Here is a 22693-nt window from a genome sequence, read left to right on the forward strand (position 1 = left end):
ATTTAATATTTAGATCTTCTGTTATGATTATTATTCTATATTTTAATTTGAATGTCGGATTGAGAAAAAAAATAAAAAAAACATTGCCGTTATAGCGAAGTTAATTGTTAGCATAAGCACTGCTAACGCTAATATAATGAGCATTAGAATGATGGTTTCTTTAACTATTTAATGCTCCTATAACTTTTATTAGGGTAAAAAAAAAAAACAACTGGTGTGCAAAGATAGTAAATACCATCATGTCCTCCTGAGGCTTTTAAATGAATTGTGAATCTAAAATATGCGAGTTAGAGAATGTACAAATGGTTAACAGTGTTTATGTCAAATCAGTCCATCAGAAAAGCAGTTCTGGGCTTTTTTTTTTTTTTTTTTAAGCTAACTTAGTTATCTTAATTACCATTCATTGACATGACTTCATGTTATTATCTAACATCAACTTACAGTGAGTGAACAATATATTTTTACATTAATTAATGTTATTGAATGTTATTTAGTTAAAACACTTGATCATTCATGTTTGTTCATTGTTCATTAAATAATTTTAACAGACTGAACTTTTGATTTTATGTATTAGTAAATTTTGAAGTTAACCCCAAGAAGAATAATTGCTATATAACTATTGTTTATTGATAGGTCATGTTATCTAACAAATGGAATCTTATTGTAAAGTGTTTTTAATACCAGTTTCCTTCTATTTGATATACATTTGTCTTAAAATATATGTAATCTTATGTAAATTTATCATAAAAGTCGAAGTTTGTCATTTACTGAAATGTTATATTTTAGCTGTTGTCAATGATCTAATGTTGCATTTGGTCAGACTCAGCCCATTTCTTTACTTAAGTATATTATATTTTCCTTTTACAGCTGCAGGCTGAGGAAGATCATGAAACACCAGCAAACCCTACAACAGACAACAGTTTACAGTTGTTTTTCAGCGCCTGCAGAAATGTGACAAACCTTTGGGTGAAACTTGTTTAACTTTTTTCATACTTTTATTTCTTGTGGGAAAAACTTGAAACAATTTTAAATAAGCATAAAGAATGGCATTGATTTTTGTACAATGCCAATGATTTTGTGTTTATTTTTGTTTAACTTTATTAATAACCGAAATTGGTCCTGAGAACCGTGGATGTTCATTGGTAATGGTACCAAATACTGAAATTTTGGTAGCGTGACAACACTATACACAACCACAACAAAGGGGTCAGGAACTGCCTTTTTTAAATTTGTACTGTTCTCTGAAGTCTACTTATAATGTTATCAAGCTTTTTACATAAAAAAAAAAAACTATTTAGAAGTAGCTCTCGCGGATGTCAAACACTGATCGATCTGCGCCGCGTCACTTCTCGTCAAACACACCTAGTGCTGCAGGCTTATTGCCTAACTGACGTCGATTAGATTAACCCCTTAGGTATCAAAATTTGGCACCGAACGATAAGACGTTTTTCCATATTCTGTGGTATCGAGGCAATTCGGTCGGTGCCTAAAAAAAATATCGAACTCGATACCCAGCCCTAGAGTTATGTTGGAAACGCTGTAATACACAATATGGATCCATAGGGATAACTACTGCTATAACAACTGTGTAAACCAAGAACTCAAAAGAGAAGCATGTTCAAACAGGAGACACAACTTACTGCTGTAGCAACACTTTGTGAAGGATTAGGACGTTGAAAATGTTGTAGTGATGTATTCTGATGCTGGGGGTGATGGTATTATTTCTTAGCCTAATTAGACGTAGTGTATGAACAAGTACATGGACATCTTAAAAAGGTCCAAATTGATGTCATAACCCCCAAGCTTGTTGAGGCACAATTATGACTTCTACTCCAGTTTCCTTTAAAAGACTCCATTCTAAAAGTAAAGTAAACACTGTGGCGTCACCAAGCAACTCCAGCGCTGCGCTCTAAACAAGGGGCTTAGATTAATTCAGTGACCTAGCTGCAAGCTCTGCATCTTCCCGGGACAGGAGATGACCTCCACACATTTCCGTTTTAGCTCAGCATGAAGAAAACAGGCTTTGAGCTTAGCCTCTGTTATAAAGTCAGCCACTGATAGGATTGTGTAAACCACTCAGCTTTCTGTTTTTAATATGATAAACAATGCTTTGTTGAACAGTAGACTTCTGGTGTCTCGCTTGTTCACCTAACTAAAACTTGCCACCAAAATGAAGTTGATAATAGTATTTGCCAATCCACTGCTGGTGTTCTAAGTAGCAGCAAGTCACACCAAGGGGCCGTACACACAGAACACATTTTTCCATTCCACTGCACTACTTTACATTTGCATTAAAAAAACAAAACAATGGAAGTGGATGAACCTCTTTGACCATTGCAGTCGTATCTTGCATCCTTTGCAGTGTCTCGAGTTAAGACAGTGTTATAAAAATGCTGTGCTGAAGTTAAACTTTTAAAAAGACGCATCTTGAGGCTCTCAAACGTTCCTGTGTGCTTCTGTGTGAGCGTTCAGTGAAGAGCGTGAAGCCATGATCACTGTAGCCAATCAGAGACATAGCTGTTGAGTGTGTGAACACAGTGGCCAATCAACGGTGTTTAAGAATCCGCTCAGCAGCCAAGGGTTCTGTTGACAGTGGAAACGCAAGCCAGACTGACAACTTACAACACTATACACCTACAATAACTATAAAGATAACAATTGTGTTTATATCAGCACCCACATCAATGCACAATAACATTCAGTTTTTAAGTGCGTGCTACACTTGTGATTTGGTTGGCCCATTGTTTTTATTATTCATCAGCTGGGGAAAAAAAATAAATAAAAAAATTGTAATTCTAAAAGCGATTTCAACAATATTGTTCTCCATTCTCACAGAATTAGATTATAAAGACTAAGATTATAAAACGTTATAGTGGTTGCAGTTGCCATAATTGGTTTGATTGGGCCTTTAGAACTCTTAACAGATTTTATTATACATCCCTCTACAATGCGAGTAAATCACTCTCATATACAACTAAATCTTCACTCTGGGCGACTAAATGATGTCTAATATTAGCCAATGGCTAGTAAATTCTTAGATTTTACTTGCCAGTGTGTGAGTTGGAGGCTAAGTATAAGTTTAGCACAGATGTGTTTTCACTTGCCGAACACACTGACTGAGCGCTTCAGAGTTTCATTCTCTGTCAAGCAATCTGCGCTATTTTTCAGTTCATCTGAATGGATCCGGAGCGTACCTGTATTTGATGTACCGTAAAGGTGCCTGACTTGGCGTCGCTATGTCTCACACACACATGCAAACAAAGAGACGAGAGAGCGCGCGCGCGAGTCTTACATAACATACAGAATTGACACGCTACACGTAAACGATATACTTTGTTGTATTTTCCTGTCAAAATAACAGCGTTCCTTTGGAATTCTTCAACTTTTAACATTAAATGTTACGAAACGGTGTCTATATCGTCCTAATGCACGATGAGAAGGAGAGTTTGTGTGGCAAAAGACTCTAAGGACCACAGCTGGAGAATTGCAGAAAATACTTGAGTCTCGGGGTCAGAAAACCTTAAAAAAAATAAAAATAAAAAAAGGCTGTCAAACAGCACCTACATCACCACATGTTGTTTGGGAGGGTTTCAAGAAAAATTCTCCTCGCTCATCCAAAAACAATCTCCAGCATATTCAGTTATCAGACACAACTGGAACTTCAAATGGGACTGGCTTCTATGGCCAGATGAAACAAACAAAAAAAAAAGCTTTTTAGCAGCAAACACTCAAGATGGGTTTGGTGAACACCGGGATAAATAAGTACCCCATGTGTACAATGAAATATACTGCTGTATTTTTTATGTTGTGGGCCTATATTTCTGCTGGAGGTCCTGGACATCTTGTTTAGACACGTGGCATCATGGATTCTATCAGATACCAACAGATTAAAAAAAAACAATAAGTGACCGACTCTGTTAGAAATCTTATAATGGGTCATGTTTGGATCTTCCGACCGTACAATAATCCAAACACAAACCTCAAAAACAACACAAAAATGGGTCACTGGGCACAAAACCAAGCTTCTGCTGGCCATTCCAGTCCTCTGACCTGAACCCTATAGAAAATGAGTGGTGAACTGAAGAGAAGCAGCACCAACATGGAGCTGGGAATCTAAAGGGTCTGGAGTGATTCTGGACGAAGCAATGGTCTCTGATCTCGTCAGGTGTTCTCTAACCTCATCAGGCATTATAGGAGAAAATTGTTGTTTATGTATGTGTGGGGTAGGGCTATCAAAACAGGGGCAAGACCCTTTTGGGGTAGGGGCATGTTTGTTTTGGCGATTTGAAATATCAACATTGGCTACCAGAAATCACTTACCCCACCTTTAAGTTTTAATATATTTACAGTATGAAATTTACAAAATATCTTCATGGAAAACGATGTTTACTTAAAGGGTTAGTTCACCCAAAATTGAAAATTAGTCCATGTTTTACTCACCCTCAAGGCATCCTAGGTGTATATGACTTTCTTTTTTCAGATGAATCAAATCGGAGTTATATTAAATATTGTCCTGGCTCTTTCAAGCTTTATAATGGCATGGGCAGGTGTTTTTGTTCAACAGTCCACAAGACGTCAAATAAAACACATGCATCCATATTAAGACGCATCACAAGGCTCCGGGGGTGAATAAAGGCCTCCTGCAGCAAAATCGATGCATTTATTGTAAGACAAATATCCATATTTAAAACAAACACCTTTCACTCACTTCTGCTAACTGTCGTAGGACACATGAATAGCGTAAGCAACGAACCTGGAAGCACGATGAAGAGAGAACAAAAGAAAACGCCGGTCACAAATAAGCACAAAATGAGGATTTGTAAAGAAAAATGTCAGAGGATTTCAATATAAGCCAAGAGGAGATTGGTTTTCGTTTGGCAAAGGAAACTTTGCTTCCTTTGCTTCTGTAAACAAACATTGGTTTTAGCGAGACTCACACATGCATGATTTTTTTCATCTGGCGGAAAGGCCATCTCTCGTGAACGTGTGTACGACAGTTAGCGGAAGTTACACAAAACTGTTCATATCTCTTTAAATATGGATATTTTTCTTACAAAAATGCATCGATTCGCTACAAGGGACCTTTATTCTATGTATTGTTGGCTATTGCTACAAATATACCCATGCGACTTAAAGGGGTCATCGGATGCAAAATTCACTTTACAAGTTGTTTGAACATAAATGTATGTTGGAAGCATGTGTACACATCCATCCTATAATGATAAAAATCCACCCAGTGTTTTTTTTTTTTTTTTTTTTTAAATCCTTATTTTAAAATCCCCTCTCAAATCAGGCTGTTCTGAGATTCCCGTCAGAATGACGTAGTTCTGCGCACGCCACTCCCACGATAGTTGATTGACAAGACCATCTTACCTTAGACCCGCCCTGAGTGAGCTGAGAGCTGTCTGCCATTGTGACGACTCCGGTGCAGGGGAAGACAAGATGCCTCCAATTAAGAGATTGAGGCGCTTTGTTATTGGATGTAATAATGAACATAGTAGTCAGGGCTAGAAATTAACTTTTTTACTTGGCAGCACTGGTGCTCCCAACTTTAAAAAGTTAGGCGCACCAGCAAAAATTTAGGAGCACCCACCAAAAATTAATGAGCACCATAACTACAAATTATATATTAACAGATTTCATCTTTACATTTTTAACTTAGATTGGTTAATATATTAGCTGTCAATCACCCAGTCACTGCTTTCCGCTGTCAGGTGACAGGGAGCTAACTACCGCGGGAAATGCAAAGGGCTGAAGAAGAGAGAAAATTAAAAGAAACACCAGTTGACAGATTTATTTCGTAAACCACCGAAGTCAATCTGAGTTTGGTTAAACACAGAGAGAGAGCTCTTCTTCGGCGAGGGTTAGGATGGTGTACGCCGTGTTAAATTTTACATTCAGATCTGCCAATTGCGCAGAACGGCTGGCAGCTAGGGGTGTGCAATATTGACAAAAAATTCTCTCTCGATATTTTCTAGGATTTTATCAATAACGAGAATTAGATGATATTTTGCTTGTGTTATTGCAGGGTTTCTGCAGGATTTTTAAGCTCAAATTTAAGACTTTTTAAGACCTGCACAAATAAAATTAATACCATATGAGCAGGGTAGGGCAATGTCTATGGTAAACTATTAAACTGTAAAATGACTGTAAAAAGCATGATTTACAGTACAGATATAAGTGTTCAGGAAAACAAAACGTTTTATAAAATGATACACTTCACATTTCAGCCTTTAAACCATTTTTTAAGAAAATGGATGAGTCAAAAATATTAATTACATTAATTTAAACAAGTATTAGCAATACATTATATTAATTAAATAACATACAAACACATTTTACCGTTTAGATTTTTATAATGAATTATCTTCTTATTGACCCACCATATATATATTTTAGTATATCAGTCTTCCAAGTAAACAAAAATAAATAAATTTAATAGCCATGGGTGATTCAATTGCCAAGGTGTCCATAGAGGGTTGGTATAGTTTTATCATCAAACAGTGATCAGAAAACATTTTAAACAAACCTAATAAAATCAATATACTGATTCAATCGATATGTATTAAGAGTACAATCATCAGGCTGCAACCTGAAACCAAACTTTAAACAATTTCAAGTGGAAAGAATCAACAAATTCAAGCCAGTGCATCACAACAACAGAGTGCCAAGTGCTCAATTTGGAAACAGTCTCTTTCCAAACAAAAAAATTCCCAAAATCCAATTATTACAATAGGGATCCACACGATCAGGACTTCTGCGTGAGGACAAAAGATTTGCCTATGCAGAGTTCACCAAATTGATCAACAGAAAGCTGCTTGGTTTGCAAGGAATTCGGGGTGAGCTGTGCTTCAAACAAACATCGCTACACTATTAAAAATACACAATGGACCTTTTTTGCTCACAAAAAATGCTCAGAGTCTGTGGAATGCTCTCCCTGATCATTTACGGACTCCACAACCTGTCAATGTTTTTAAACATGGTCTCAAAACCTACCTTTTTAGAAAGCGTTTGAATGAATTTTATAATATTTCTTCTTGTTTTAATCTGTAGCACTTTGGGATTCTGTGTGAATATAAAGTGCGTTATAAATATAATATATAAAATTAATAGTAATACACATACACACATATATACACACACACACACACATACACAGTGGGTACGGAAAGAGCCTTGGTGAGAGAGGTAAAGAAGAACCCAAAGATCACTGTGGCTGAGCTCCAGAGATGCAGTCGGGAGATGGGAGAAAGTTGTAGAAAGTCAACCATCACTGCAGCCCTCCACCAGTCGGGGCTTTATGGCAGAGTGGCCCGACGGAAGCCTCTCCTCAGTGCAAGACACATGAAAGCCCGCATGGAGTTTGCTAAAAAAACACCTGAATAAGATTCTCTGGTCTGATGAGACCAAGATAGAACTTTTTGGCCTTAATTCTAAGCGGTATGTGTGGAGAAAACCAGGCACTGCTCATCACCTGTCCAATACAGTCCCAACAGTGAAGCATGGTGGTGGCAGCATCATGCTGTGGGGGTGTTTTTCAGCTGCAGGGACAGGACGACTGGTTGCAATCGAGGGAAAGATGAATGCGGCCAAGTACAGGGATATCCTGGACGGAAACCTTCTCCAAAGTGCTCAGGACCTCAGACTGGGCCAAGGTTTACCTTCCAACAAGACAATGACCCTAAGCACACAGCTAAAATAACGAAGGAGTGGCTTCACAACAACTCCGTGACTGTTCTTGAATGGCCCAGCCAGAGCCCTGACTTAAACCCAATTGAGCATCTCTGGAGAGACCTAAAATGGCTGTCCATCAACGCTTTACCATCCAACCTGACAGAACTGGAGAGGATCTGCAAGGAGGAATGGCAGAGGATCCCCAAATCCAGGTGTGAAAAACTTGTTGCATCTTTCCCAAAAGACTCATGGCTGTATTAGATCAAAAGGGTGCTTCTACTAAATACTGAGCAAAGGGTCTGAATACTTAGGACCATGTGATATTTCAGTTTTCTTTTTAATAAATCTGCAAAATGTCAACAATTCTGTGTTCTTCTGTCAATATGGGGTGCTGTGTACATTGAGGAAAAAATGAACTTCAATGATTTTAGCAAATGGCTGCAATATAACAAAGAGTGAAAAATTTAAGGGGGTCTGAATACTTTCCGTACCCACTGTATATCTCTCCAACATAATCCACCAATTTTTTTTATATTAAAATTTTTAAAAAATGGTTTGAATGAATGATTCATTGACTCACTCAAATACTTCACTTGTTTTATTAATGGATTAATCAGCGTTTTTGAACAAATCTCTTGAATGAAAGATTCAATGACAAATATATTTTTAACAGTCACTAGGTGGCAAAACAATGCAATCGACACATTTGAAGAGCCAGTTACTTTCAAAAGGGGGATTTACTCCATTTTGATCGCTACCATAGACAATGAGTGCGTTTACATGGACCCTCTTAATGCGATTATAATGAGATTTTGGCGATATTGCGATTATGCTTTACCTCATGTAAACGCAATACTTCGATCTAAATAATGTGATTAAGCTCATAATCGCAGCAAGCATAATCGTATTAACATAGGTGGCGTACACCGATTTTAATCGGAATACACAGGCATGTAAACACCTTAATCGCAGTATTGCCGCTCTGACCAAAGTGCGCATGCGCTTGTGACATGAATAACGTGACACGCACCTGTAATAATACGGACATTAGAAACGATGGAGGGGAAGAAAGCATCGCATTCTGAGGAAAACACAACAAGCTGCCAGCAGTCTCTGTTTCTTACCCTCATGCAGAGCAGAACGCGACGGCAGCGTAAGCAAACAAATTCTATCACATTTCTATGGAGCCGAAAAAGCGTGCAATACAGCCATACAAAATCATTATGCATTAGACGTAAATAAACTTAAAACAGCGACCAGTAACACTGCTCTTTCTGAGTCCATCATTTGTGCTGTCCAGTGGGGTATGTGAATAATGGCAGTAAAAAAAATTAACCACAATTCTTAGCGAATAATACGAATAATGGAAATTGCATGTAAACGGGAGTAAGAGCTTTGCTCTTGACATGTAAACATCAAAATGCGATTAAGTCCTTACTCTGATTATTGTAAATAATCGCAATATTCGTGCGCATGTAAACGCAGTCAGTGACTACGTTTACATGCGCACGAATAATGTAAGGACTTAATCGCATTATGATGTTTACATGTCAAGAGCAAAGCTCTTCACTCCCGTTTACATGCAATTTCCATTATTCTTATTATTTGCAAATTGTACTTTTTTTTTTTTTTACTGCCTCTCGCAATTTATTTGCTTATGCTGCCGTCGCGTTCTGCTCACCGTTTCTGGATGAGGGTAAGGAACAGAGACTGGTGGCAGCGAGTCGTGTATTCCCGAGAAATGCGATGCGTTCTTCCCCGCCATCGTTTCTAATCTGTGTATTATTACAGGTGTTGCGTCATTCATGTCACGAGCACATTCTCCGATTAAGGCGTTTACATGCCTGTATATTTCGATTAAAATCGGCATATGCCACCTGTGTTAATACGATTATGCTTGCTCCGATTATGAGCTTAATCGCATTATTTAAATCAAAGTATTGTGTTTAAATGAGATAGTTTAAATCGCAATACTGCCAAAATCTCATCGCATTAAGAGGGTGCATGTAAACGCTAATGTTTATATCTGAACTGCAAACTTTCATCCCAGTATTTCTGTGATATGAATGACTATATAAGACAGAAATAATACTGTGCAGTTGAAAAGACTGTTTGTGAAGCTGTTTCTTACCCAAACATGTTAAACGTCTGCTCTCTGTGTCAGTGGCAGCGCGAACGCAGATTTGAACGTTGTATGATTTTTTTTCAATGGTAGACACGGGCGAATCGTTGTCATTTAAAAATGGGATTGCATGGGTGTTTGAATCGAGATCGTGATCTTTTAACGATTAATCGTGCAGCTCTAATACCAACAAAGCACAATTTAACTTAAAATTAACAAGTTAGTAAAATAATATTTTGTGGCCATTTTTGAGACCCCCTTCTTGAATCAGGCATGAAAATAAATGTAGCCTTGCTGAGCAGAAGGGAATTCTTTTAAAACATCAGAAAACAACACAGATCCCAATCTGAACACTGTGTGAATGTTATAATAAATGTATTAATAGAGCTGTTGTAATTATTATCAGTATTAGTGTCTTTTTAATTTTATTTAACAGAACAGTAAAATTACAATACTAACATATATGAATGTTGATGGAGCTTTTATTTTGATGGAAACCCACAGAAGTCCTCAGTGCTTCTTTTGTTGACAGCAGCAGATTTATTATTCTCAATTTGGGAAGATTCACGCATCACATTGTCACATGCCTTATACCAGGGGTGTCAAACTCAGTTCCTGGAAGGCCGCAGCCCTGCAGAGTTTAGTTCCAACACACAAACCATCTAGTTTTCAAATAAGCCTAAATGACATGATTAGCTGGATCAGGTGTGTTTAATTAGGGTTGCATCTAAACTCTTCATGGCACCGGCCCTCCAGGAACTGACACCCCTGCCTTATACGAATAACACAGTTTCAGCGCAGATATCCCTCGCGATTTGGACCCTGGCTAACGAGACAGCACTGCGAGCTCGTGCAGCACTGTTTAAACACATGCGTGTATTAGAAAACATAACGTTCTGCAGTGTATTTAATTGTTTAAGGCCATTTCATGATTGTGCTGTACAGAGGTTCTAGCCACTTTATGATCAACATTTCAACCGTTACAAAGAGGTTCTCCTGTGGTTAAAGTGCTACAGAACACCCAGATCATACTGCTTCAGGGCACTCCCTTAGCTAAAGGAAGATGTGTTGCATCACCAAGGCACCAAAACAAAAGAAGAGCAATGAGGCCCTGTATGGAGAGAGCTATATCTGTCCAGCTAGCCTCAGCTGAGTAAACACAGAGTTTGGAGAACGACAACCAACCCCTCTTCTATCACTCACACCATATGTGGCCTCTGCTCTTCTGGAGGCAGGATGAAAGATGCGACGACGGGTTCCTCTCCCCATGCACACATGTAAAGCGCAGTAGAGCTCTCACATCTACTGTACGAATTATCCACCCCCTCACAGACGCACTGTAACTCCCACACCACCCTATCACAGTTGGAACCGCAAACTCTCGCCATCTTTCCCCTCGAAACTGTTGTCACTGGCCAGTCATTTGTATCAAAACCACACGGCGAAACTGAAGCACAGGCCTGTACTGCAAAAAACGGAGCCAAAATACATTGTATCAGTGTAAGAGGGAAGTGGATTTTGGCAGGCTTACACAACCACTGAGGGTGTGAGCTGACAGTCTGCTCACTAAAAGGTCTGCAAGAGTAGAATAAGAGACAACCGAGGGCAAAAAAGAAGGGACATTTCAAAATTAATGACATTTCGCTAACTGAAACTCTTTTGTACAAAGCACTACACAACTAGACACTAAGCAAAACCTGATTTTATATGAAATCTTCTCTAAGACTCAAGAGCAGAGCATAATCTTCTGGGAATCGTTGATCTCCGCAGGAGCAGCAGTTGTGATCACAGCATATGAACGAAAAAGTATCCATAGGTACAGAAAATATGCAATACTGCGACCTGCTGATGTTACAACAAGGCAACATGTATTCTAGTAGGGGTTGGAGACATTTGAGCTAAAGTTCAATGCAAATGGTGCACCTGTGACTAAAAAAAAAACATTAAAGTCGTGACATTTTTTGTCCCAAAATGACAATACTTAAAGCAGAAGTTCACTTTTTCTTTTGCAATTGCACATTCGCTATATGTGCTTTTCATTTTTATTGTTTTTACTGACCTCAGTACTGTTAGTCTCACGTAGAAAGTGTATTGGTATAAGCCAAGCTCACATTCACTCCTAGAAATTGCGCAGAAGCCAATCAGAATTGTAGCGGCGAGTTCTTGCAATTTTTTGTGCAATATGCATCAGACGATCTGTAGGCGTGACGCCTGAGGGTTAGACTACAGTAAGATCAGAAACAGAAACTTAGAAGCAGTGCAATAGATTAAACAACAATAATTCTTTAAAACAGCTTTCCTTCACTAAAATGGTTTTGATATTGGCCACAAACTGGTAAGTGAGCCAAAGCAATTTGGTGCAGTGGCAGCGCAAAGTGAAGTGCCTTTTGGGATACAAACTGATTTTGTGACGTGAACAAATACTGCTTATAAGTCCTCCAAGTAGTTTAAGTTCAAAACATGACATCCCCAAATTCCCTCAAAACTCTGCACCTTGTGAATCTTTCAAACACACTTGTAGCAGACGCTGGTTTCCGTCTCGCCACAATGATGGTGCTCAGGCACGCAAAGGAGAAGTTCTTATGTGAACCAAATGGTTTGCTGGGGAAAAAAAAAAGACGACGTGAACAGAAAAAGCAGACAACTTTGTGCAGTTAGAAAGAAGAGAAACTTTGTTGCACGATAGATGAGACTGTTTAAGATCCTCATAAAAGGAGTCAGTAAGACGACGCTGCAAAGTCATCCAAAACCAGTGGTGCGTCCCTTCTGTTATAGAGCACAGATGACCTGCTACTTGCTTCATGTTTCAACATAAGTGTAAAGACAATACTTCATCATAATATTCACATTATGAATATTACTACCGTCAAGGAACATTAACATTTTTAACAAACATTTTTGTACACAAAATATGCTATACAGAGACTTAAGTGTACATTTTCTGGTGATAAGGTAAATTTTACACGGATGGCTTAAAAAAAAGACAAGAAATATCAAGCCTACTAACTCTATACAACATTATGAAAATGTAAAAAAAAAAAAAAATGCTAATTTTATATTAGGAGTAGTTAGTATATCTCCCAACCTTAATATATCACTGCCGCTTGGTTGTAAATTTCAAGCAAATCCATCATGGAGGTGATTAAAGGTCTGCTGTGATTACTAATGCAATTAATGATTAGAGCTTTATCTTCATTAGTGTGTGAACCTTTTAGTCTTATATATGCACAGTAGGAAATCAGTTTCTTTTTTAGTGGCAGAGATTAATAGTATACCTCAACGCAAATATAATTCTGTCATTTACTCGCCCTCTGTGGAAGACAAAGGAAGATATTTTGTAGAATGTTGGCAATCAAACAGGTGACCTTTGTATGCATAAAAACAGACATTTCTAAAAACATTTATGATTCACAAAAAAAAGAAAGAAAGTAAAGTTACTCAGGTTTGGAATGACATGACGGTAAGCAAATGTTTAATGATTAGTTTTCATTTTTGTGTGACCAATCACTTTAATATGTAGGGTAAAAGTACCTAATAAGCTCACTTCCATTTTTGAGATCAGATTTTAAAAAGAAAAAATAATTTATTATCCTACTTGATGTCTTAGCCAATTGATATGTTTGTTACTATATACCTCCTATAATTTCAAGTCAATCAGATCATTGCACACTGAGATATGAGTCTCCATGTGTTCACACTGTCTGGCGGCCATTTTGAAAGCCGTCTAAAAACTTTCATCAAAAGAGGAGCCCCTTAAATGTGCATTTTTTTTTTTTTAGATGTCTAAGCCTTTATTTTGGGTAAGTTTCACTACTTATTGTAAAATTAAGAGATTAATGCTCAGACTTTTGCCTATTATAACCTGGAACTTGGATGTGGGAAATAATTACATTAGATTATTACGAAAGATAGTTTTAGCAACACAGCGCAGATGCTACAGAAGTCGCCACAGTTAGCTGACTAGCTGTATAAGATTGTGTGCTACGCTAACATATTACTTCACAGGCATTACTGGCTTGTACTTTTACATCCCTAATTTTATAAATTGACAGTTTATTGCTGGTCTGTGGTTTTACAGTGCTGTAATTTTTTAAGATTTCATATTATTTTAAGGTGAGCTTAAAGGGTACAGTACTATGAAAATTACAGCTTCAGTGTGACATCAATAAGAAAAAGTATAATTTCATAGATAGTTAATAATAGTTGTTCATATTAAAATATGTATGGACTTAATACATGACCCAAACTATTTATTTAGCAAATTAAAAAAAAAAAAAAAAAATACATGAAATTTATTAGAAATTGTTGCTGCTCTAATTAAGCTCAGTGTGCTCTCTTTAAGCTCTTCCACATTGAACGTCTATGTAAATACTTCATAAACAGACTTTAAATATTAACTGATGGTTGTCACTTTAAGTTAAGTTAATCGATTTTCTATGGATTCTGTCGACTCAAATCTGCAGACTGGCTCTGATCTTTGGCAACTAGCATCAACTTCTCCAGACTGTAAATCTGTGGAAAATCGGAGCAAAAATCATGTAGTGAATTCCAGCCTTAAGAGACTATAGATAAGTTGACATCCATTTAAAAAGAGGTTTCATAATGAGGCTAGTTTCTGTGTTCATCCCCATGAAGAAAATGTTTTATTGGTTTGTTTTATTTGATTTTTGAATGTGTTACTTAGCTGAATGTGGACTAGTATAGATGTTGCAATGTGCTTAGATGACATTATGAATATATAAGTGATCGACTTGAATGCCTTGTTGCTTGATATTAGTGTTCTGTTTTTTGTGATTGACTTTTTACCTTCAAAAAATATATTTTTTTTTTACAATTATTCTTTAAAACATTTCCTTAAAATAAACAAGAATTTTTAATAAAACATGATGTGAGCTTAATGGGAATCAAGATCTAATGAAAACTGTCCATACAGCTGGCATCAGTCAGTCAACCACACAAGCCTGCTGTTACAGCACTAAACAAAAATATCCAATTATACACAACCTACTTAAGACAAAGCAGAACTGCTACTTTCAATAATCGTATCATCAACTGGGATATCCACTGTAGTAGCATTATGAAACCAAACAACGGCATAAGAAATGATTATTGATTTCAAATATGGTTAGGCTACTTAACATCCATTAGTGAATTTACAGTCATTGCATAAAGACAAAGTGCCTGAACTCGCTTTTTATAGCTACCTGAGCTATTGCTTTTACTGATCCACCCATAAAGCCAACTCAGAAATATTCCACAATCTCTGGCTATCAAAACACAGCTGGCAAATTACATTAAGATGCAAAGCAGTAGACCTACGAGCCATGTAAAATATGAAGTTTTTATCCTGTAACATAAGGATACAGTGACAAATACTTATGTCTTATTTAAAGCGAAGTTAAGACCAATGAATAGCCAAATTCAGACTAAAGCTAAAGATTACAAATCTACACCACCATTAAAAAAAAATTTCAGGGATGGTAAGTTTTTTTTTTTATAATGTTTTTGAAAGACATCTTTCATGCTAACCATTTATTTGATAAAAAATCCAGAAATATTATTACAATTTAAAATAAATGTTTTCTATTTTAAAATGTAATTTACTCCTGTGATGGCAAAGCTGAATTTTTAGCATTCATTTCACCAGTGTCACATGATCATTCACAAATCATTCTAATATGCTGATTTAGTGCTAAAGAAATATTTCTTCTTATGCTCAATGTTGAAAACAGTTGTGCTGCTTAAAGGGGTCATATGACGATGCTAAAAATAACATTATTTTATTTTGGGTATTTGGTGTAATGCAATGCATTTACGGTTTAATGTTCAAAAACACAATTTTCTACATACCGTACATTATTGTTGCTCCTCTTTCCCCTGCCTTTCTGAAACGCGTTGATTTTTACAAAGCTCATCATTCTGAAAAGCGAGGTGTGCTCCGATTGGCCAGCTGTCCAGAGCGTTGTGATTGGCCGAATACCTCAAACGTGTGACAAATGTTACGGCCCTTAAGCCCCATTCACACCAAGAACAATAACTATAAAGATAACTATAACTATAAAAGATATTAGCGTTCACACCAGCAGACAGTATCGTCTGTTTATTCTAAGTGCATGCTTGTCTGCCGCTTTAAATTCTCAAGCTCATTATACACTGTTAGACATTTCTGTAATTTCTACAGTTATTTACTGTATATCACCCAGTATAATACTGCAAATTCCCTTTACAGTAAATAACTAATATACTTTGCATCATGGGAATTTTCTGTGACGTCAAACCCCACATATAGAGTCTTACTGTATTTTTTTAAATTGCTGTATACTACTGTATTTGCCGTAACGGCCTCTTGGGGCCATTCTATTGAGGTTTTATTTTCCTCCTTTCTTACATTTGGATTGACACGATTTGCCCTACACTGTTTCTACAATGCCTGGATGGGTTACATCGCTTGTAATGACTGGAAAATCCGTTTGTCCATGTCAGAAACAGCGCGAGCGCTTGGAGTACATCTGTATGTCAGAAAAATACCGGGGCATCACTTAACTGTCAACATCCAGTGTAGATAGTATATATAATGGGTTCTATATTGTCTTTTATCGAGTCGTGCCACTCCACTCGAGTCCGAGGAAGACACAGAGCCAGCGGGGCAGCGCTGCGGGTTTTGCCCAGAGATGAAGAGGAAGAGCTCCAGAGAACATCTACGCTGTGCATCGATGCACCTTACGAGAGAATAAGATCAGAAAGCAAGGCAAAAATGTGAACGTTTGTGTCATATTTTTGCCCACCAGTTTAACCTAGTAACATTTACCCGTCAACATGGTGGTAACAAACTAAACTGCGCTGTCGTTACAAATGACTTTTGTCAGCTTATTGAAATAAGTTACCGAATTAAAATTATTATTTTTAACGAGCAATGCTTATCTTATATTAACATTAAGTTAACTAATGAGAAATTCTGTTCAGGTGTTAGTAGTTAATGTTGGCCAGGAGCCTATTGAGAAAATAAAATCGTATGTTAGCTAGGTTAAACAAGTTTTACGGCTAGCTGCCTTTTTAGTTTTAGAATTAGTTTGTAATAGTTTTTAAATAGAATTTAAGATTTACTGCATTTTTTTGTATTTGTGCTGTGTTTCAAAGGCAACTGCAATGAAGCATCAAGAAAGACATGAGCATGCCAGCCACCCTGAGACTGATAATTCATGGTAAGAACAACTATGGTTTTGAGAGGTTTGTGTATTTTATATGGGGTTTGCCTTTTAAAAGTGTCATTTCTACTTCTTGTTTTTCAGAGAAGACATTTCTGTCACTAACAAAGTGGATGGTGAGCAAAGGCGGTGGCCACGTTTTGAGGCAGCACCTGGATTTTGTAGATGGCTATGTATTTTTGTGAGGACAAATCCAGAGGATACAAAATAATGCACTGCAAAACGTCCTAAGACAGGAGAAATGGTGAAGATGCACTGTTCTAGCATTGGAAGACTGTATACTGTAAGTGTTATACATACAATGTTTTAAAGGATTTGATATTTTGTAATTGTGTCTGTTTTAACTGAATGCCAGTAGTACCTATGTAGAGTAAAAATAAAAATTAATTCTATATAAAAGTGATAAAATCTAATGAAATCTATATTAAAATCAATGAATTACAGTAGTATACTGATGAATTGGATTGTTTTTACAGTAATTTACAAAACAGTACAGTTTGCAACTGTAAATCAAATACTGTTTGCTTCTGTAAATCATAATTACAGTAATTTACTGGCAACACGTTACTGTAAAAATCCTTTGAAATGTCTAACAGTGTAGCAGGATGGATTCTGATTGGGTGTCAATATTTGTATCGTTCATCAGCTGGAAAAAAAAATCTGAAAGTGATTCCAAAGATATAATTTCTCTGTGCCTTTGTTATAGCTGTGGTGTGGACTCTGTTATTCTTTAATATTGAAAACGATTTTTAGAATTACATCTAGGGGTCGACCGATATGTGTTTTTCAGGGCCGATGCCGATACCGATTATTACAGACCAAGTGGACCGATAACCGGTAAAAAATGAAAATTAATGTCAAAATTAAGAATAACAAGGGCTCTGACAAAAACTGCCTTCCCTGGTGTTGATTGCACTTCTTACTCTTGTCATCCTCCATGCATCCATCTACAATAAGGGTAATATAAAGAGAGAGTTAAAAGTGGGGCCACTGCATGCTTCATGATTAAGCCTATGAATACTGTACTACAGCTAAACAGCTTGGGGAAATGTAAGTATTTGGCTTCAATAATTTACATGTTAGAAATGTATGTGGAATAGCATAACCTCTCATAATTATAATATAAAAGTGTAAATAATTTAATTGTCTTCATAGCTCCATTGTAGAAGTTGTGAAGAAGACTGCAACTATTTTAATTAAACTATAACACTAATAGCCTGTTATAGGCACACTTGGTTCAATAGCCTATTGAAATGTCACAATTTATGTCGTCATAATCGTGGCCTGTGTGACAGTATCTTAATCTTGGCCTATGTGACAGTAATTTCGATTACTTTTAATTTACAGTGCAGTGCAAATGAAGCCATAAAACATTAATTTCAGTTATCTTTTAATCAAATGAGAGTTAAACTCAATTTTTTGGCAAACAAATGGGTTTACCATTAAAATTAAAACATGGAATAAATAGCGTATTGTGTGATTATTCTTTTAAACAAAAGTTGTTGTTGTAGTAGTAGTAGTACTAGATAAACCGAACTTTTATTTTGACGGGTTGCCATGAGGACCTCTTAAGTTTCTGTATAGCCTATGTATGTGATATGACAATCGTTTTACTCAAATGAAACGGTCAAATGCTCATGAAGCAACTCTCAGAGCAGTTCTGGGGATGTTGGTCATGTATTTATGTCCTCATTTATTGAGACGGCAGATGCTGAAAACACCGCGAGCGTCGCGCACTTCAGTGTGTGTGTCTGTGCCATTCACATATACAGAGACAGCAGAACATACAGAATTCATATTTAAATAAGTCTTTTTGCAGCTTAATATTTACAGATACTAGTCCATAGCGCGAGTCGATTTAAGTGTACTGACCTACTTTTGATTAATTCATCCAAACTTTGACGAACTCAGTGACTCCGCGTTATACAGTAAATTCCCTTTATACGACTGGATTCCGCGATTCCGTCTGCGTTTCCCATCAAGGAAACCATAAATAGATAATACTGAGGTGTTTTGCAACTTCAGTGTAGTGGATTGTGATTCATTGCAACTTGAGCAACGTCTGCTGCTGCCTTTGAGAGACAACTGATGCGTGATGATCACTGAAACTGTAGCAAGCGCTTTCAGTGAGAGTGCCTTAGTCTTCCACATTGATTGGTCTGACTCGTGACTCCCAACAAATCAGATGCGCGGTGGGCGGAGACTGCTCGAGGCCACAGAGTGGTGAGTTCTGACAGGCTGCATCAGAGCCAAATAGCGCGTTTCAAAATTAAATAATTTTATCGGCACATCGGTTTTAAAAATGACCGATACCGATAATCATAAAAATGCTTAATATCGGCGCCGATAATCGGTCGACCCCTAATTGCATCTTTATCGTCCTTGGTGTGAACGGGTCTTTACCATATTTGGAAACACAGCGTCACCACGGCATGGTGGCGGTGGCAACAATACTGCCGTGCAGAGGCAAAAGACCGTAACTTCAATTTTTGTCGATAATGAGTTATTGATCATCCTTTATCATGTACATAAGTATCTCTTGTCAATTTCGTTGTTTTTCCTGAGAAAATAATGGGTCGTCTCAACCGTAACTTCAAAAAGCCCCGGAGAAACCAAGGCAGAACACTGTATAACACCAGTTACTGCTCTTTCACTTTGTTTGGAACGCTCAAATTGGATTACGGCGTTCTGACTTTGTTTAACTGTGCGCCAAAATGAAGTTATGGTGCTGGCTTGGAGTTATATGGTGTTCTGCCTTTTTTTTTTACTGTCCATTCAAGTCTGCCACATTTTAATTACGGTGTAGACAAACGAATTAGATCGCGATCTACCAAACAGCTCCATATAACAAAGCACTGTAAGGACTGGACACCTTGGCAGCAATACATAATCGTGAATAACCTTTAAAGGTTTTTTTTTTTCTCCCTTTTTGTAATGCAGATTATTCACCAGGCTATCACTTTTAGGATGCATGTGTACTTGAATGCCGTAGCATGATCAATCATAAAATCAGTAGCCTAACAGTTCATAATAAAATCCATATCCTACCTTTTCTTGTAACCCGATAAAATCAATCCATGGCGCTGATATTTAATTCACACGCATTTCTGAGCATGCCTGCTTGCTGGCGTTCACATAAATCCACAAGTCATTCTTTTAGGTTAGGCCATTTCATTCAAGTCAATATAAGCAATTATGATATGTCTAGCATTCTTTTACATTACTGAGCATAGCAAATAAATTGGTTGCAAAAAGGTATCTGCTCACATGTTTAACTTTTAGTCTGCTTGTTACGGTCAAAAAAATAATAATAATACAGTTACATTACTATATGCAATAGCCCATGATCACTAGATTTTATACAGGTGTTACTAAAATGATTTTGTAAATGGTGATCAAAAACCAAATATTGATAATGTGGAAGTTACTGTCTTTTGCCTTGGTGTGACTTCTTACTTTTTGCAGACGATGCAAAGGCAGAGTACATTAACTTCAAAATATTTCTAGTGTCCTACCTATAACTAATTTGGCTGGACAAGAAAAAAAAAAAAAAAATGTTAGTCATTTTTTGTCTTTTGCTTTTGTATGGCAGAATACTACAGTGAAAATATAAGGTATACATATTATTTGTTATGCAAATCTTCCAATACAGTGACGTAGATGTGTGGGGACGTGTTTTAATGAGGCATTTTAGGAAGGCGTGTAACACTAGTAACACTCCAAATACAAAGGAAAACTTGAAAATCGCATCATATGGCCCCTTTAATATTTTTGTGGAAACTGTGATACTTCTTTTCCAGGATTATGTGATATATAGATCAAAAGAACAGCATCTTTTGTATCATTATAAAAGTCTTTAATGTTAGTTTTGATCAAAAAAAAAAAAAAAAGACTCCAAACTTTTGAATGGTAGTGCACGTTGCATGCATTTTTTTAAGCCAAGCCTAACTAAAGCTTCACGTCAGACGTTCAGCACAAACAAGCGCGCACGCCCTCTTACACACCCACACACAGGGAAGTGGTCAGGAAAGAGTTAATCCTGAGTCATTCTGAACACCACCCTGCCAAACCCATAAAACATAAATACTCTCAAGAGTATAGGAAACATCTTCCATGTATTCACACTGTCGTGGTCCTCACGCACCACCTATTTGGGCCTCTTGACATTAATCCCTTGACATTAGCCTGTGAGCTGGAGAGCTGGTTCAGTGGTGACAGCGAGAAGAGGGTGATCCACAGGAACCGATTGTGATCCATACGCATATTAAGAGCATGCCAAGAAAATTAAGAGCGCTACCTGTGACTGTCATTATGATGATGCATATATAAACACCATTTTAAATGATAATCTACATAATAGGCTCAATACAACCATCGTGAGGACAACACCTAAAAGGTGTATACAACAATTCTTAGCTGTTAAACATCTTTTTCCACCACTTTTGTCTTCTGTCATGTAATGACACCAACCAAAATTAATTCAAACACTCAGCAGCCACTTAAAGTGATTCCTACAAAAATTAAAATTATGTCACCATTTACGCACCCTCATGGCGTTTCAAACCAGTATGACTTAGTTTGTGTTTACAGAAAACAAAAGACGATATTTTTAAGAACTGTTTTTGCCCACACAATGAAAGTCAGTGGGGTGCAAAACACCAGACTCCTTTGACTTTTATCATATGGATAGTTCTTCAAAATCTTACAAGTCATACAGGTTTGTAATGATATAAAAGGTAAGTAAATTAAAGAATTCTCATTTTCACCAACTTCCACAAGTGTGCAGCCTCAGTGCCCAAATATTTTCCCACAGTGCTCGCCATTACAAGAGATCTGCATGGCAGTCTTGTGCTTCGGATTCTGCCAATACTTCTGTGCCTGTCACAGATCTGGACGGACTTTAAGGAAGCCACTGCACTGAGCAAACAAAGGGGTCCCCTCATCTGCTTTTATTACACTGTCAATCCTCCAACCTCCCCACTTGTGCAAATCCATCCTTTAGCAATCAGCATCAGATGAACAACTGCAAACTCAGCACTCTCTCTGAACAGCAGGCTGGGTCAAAGTTTCACACAGTGTTCAATCATGATAAAGAAAAGAACGTTCACTGCTGTCGTCATTTGGTCACGTCTACAGCTGTACTGATCGGGTTAACAAATAATGACCAATGCCCTTTATCTACAGTTATAATCAGACCTCTAATCTCTCTGCAGATGAACCCAGTGTCAAAGTTTGAGTTACTCTAACATAAATGTTCTTTACTCTCACTTTAGATCAATTTAATGCATCCTTGTTGAATAAAATTTAATTTAAGAATAAAAAAAAATATTTGACCAAAAACTTTTGAATCTAAGTGCATCTAATTACACAATCTGAAATTTTAAAACGTTATGATAGGGTGACCATACATGCCATTTTTCCCCAGACGTGTGCCCTGGCCAGGATTTCTATATTGCTTTGATTCAAAGTACCTCGAGAGCGTTTTCGAATAAGGAACCGATGTCATACACGATCGGTCTCAACACGCAAAAAAAGCCAAAACCTAGATATTTTAGGCAACATAGAAATCCTGGCCAGGATGCATCCGGGAAAAATGGCACGTATGGTCACCCTAAGTTATGTCTAACACCAAGTCAAATTCAGTCTGAAGAAAAGCTGTCCTAGACAAGATATGAAACATGACTTGCAAAAG

At 37.2% G+C, this 22693-nt stretch overlaps 1 protein-coding gene across 3 annotated transcripts in view; it reads right to left on the minus strand.

Annotated features, from left to right (window-relative positions):
- ppm1bb (protein phosphatase, Mg2+/Mn2+ dependent, 1Bb) overlaps window positions 1-22693 on the minus strand; it is a 37699-nt gene that overhangs the window by 13664 nt on the left and 1342 nt on the right. The window lies entirely within an intron of this gene.

Source organism: Onychostoma macrolepis, chromosome 12 (assembly GCF_012432095.1).
Source record: "Onychostoma macrolepis isolate SWU-2019 chromosome 12, ASM1243209v1, whole genome shotgun sequence".
NCBI lineage: Eukaryota > Metazoa > Chordata > Actinopteri > Cypriniformes > Cyprinidae > Onychostoma > Onychostoma macrolepis.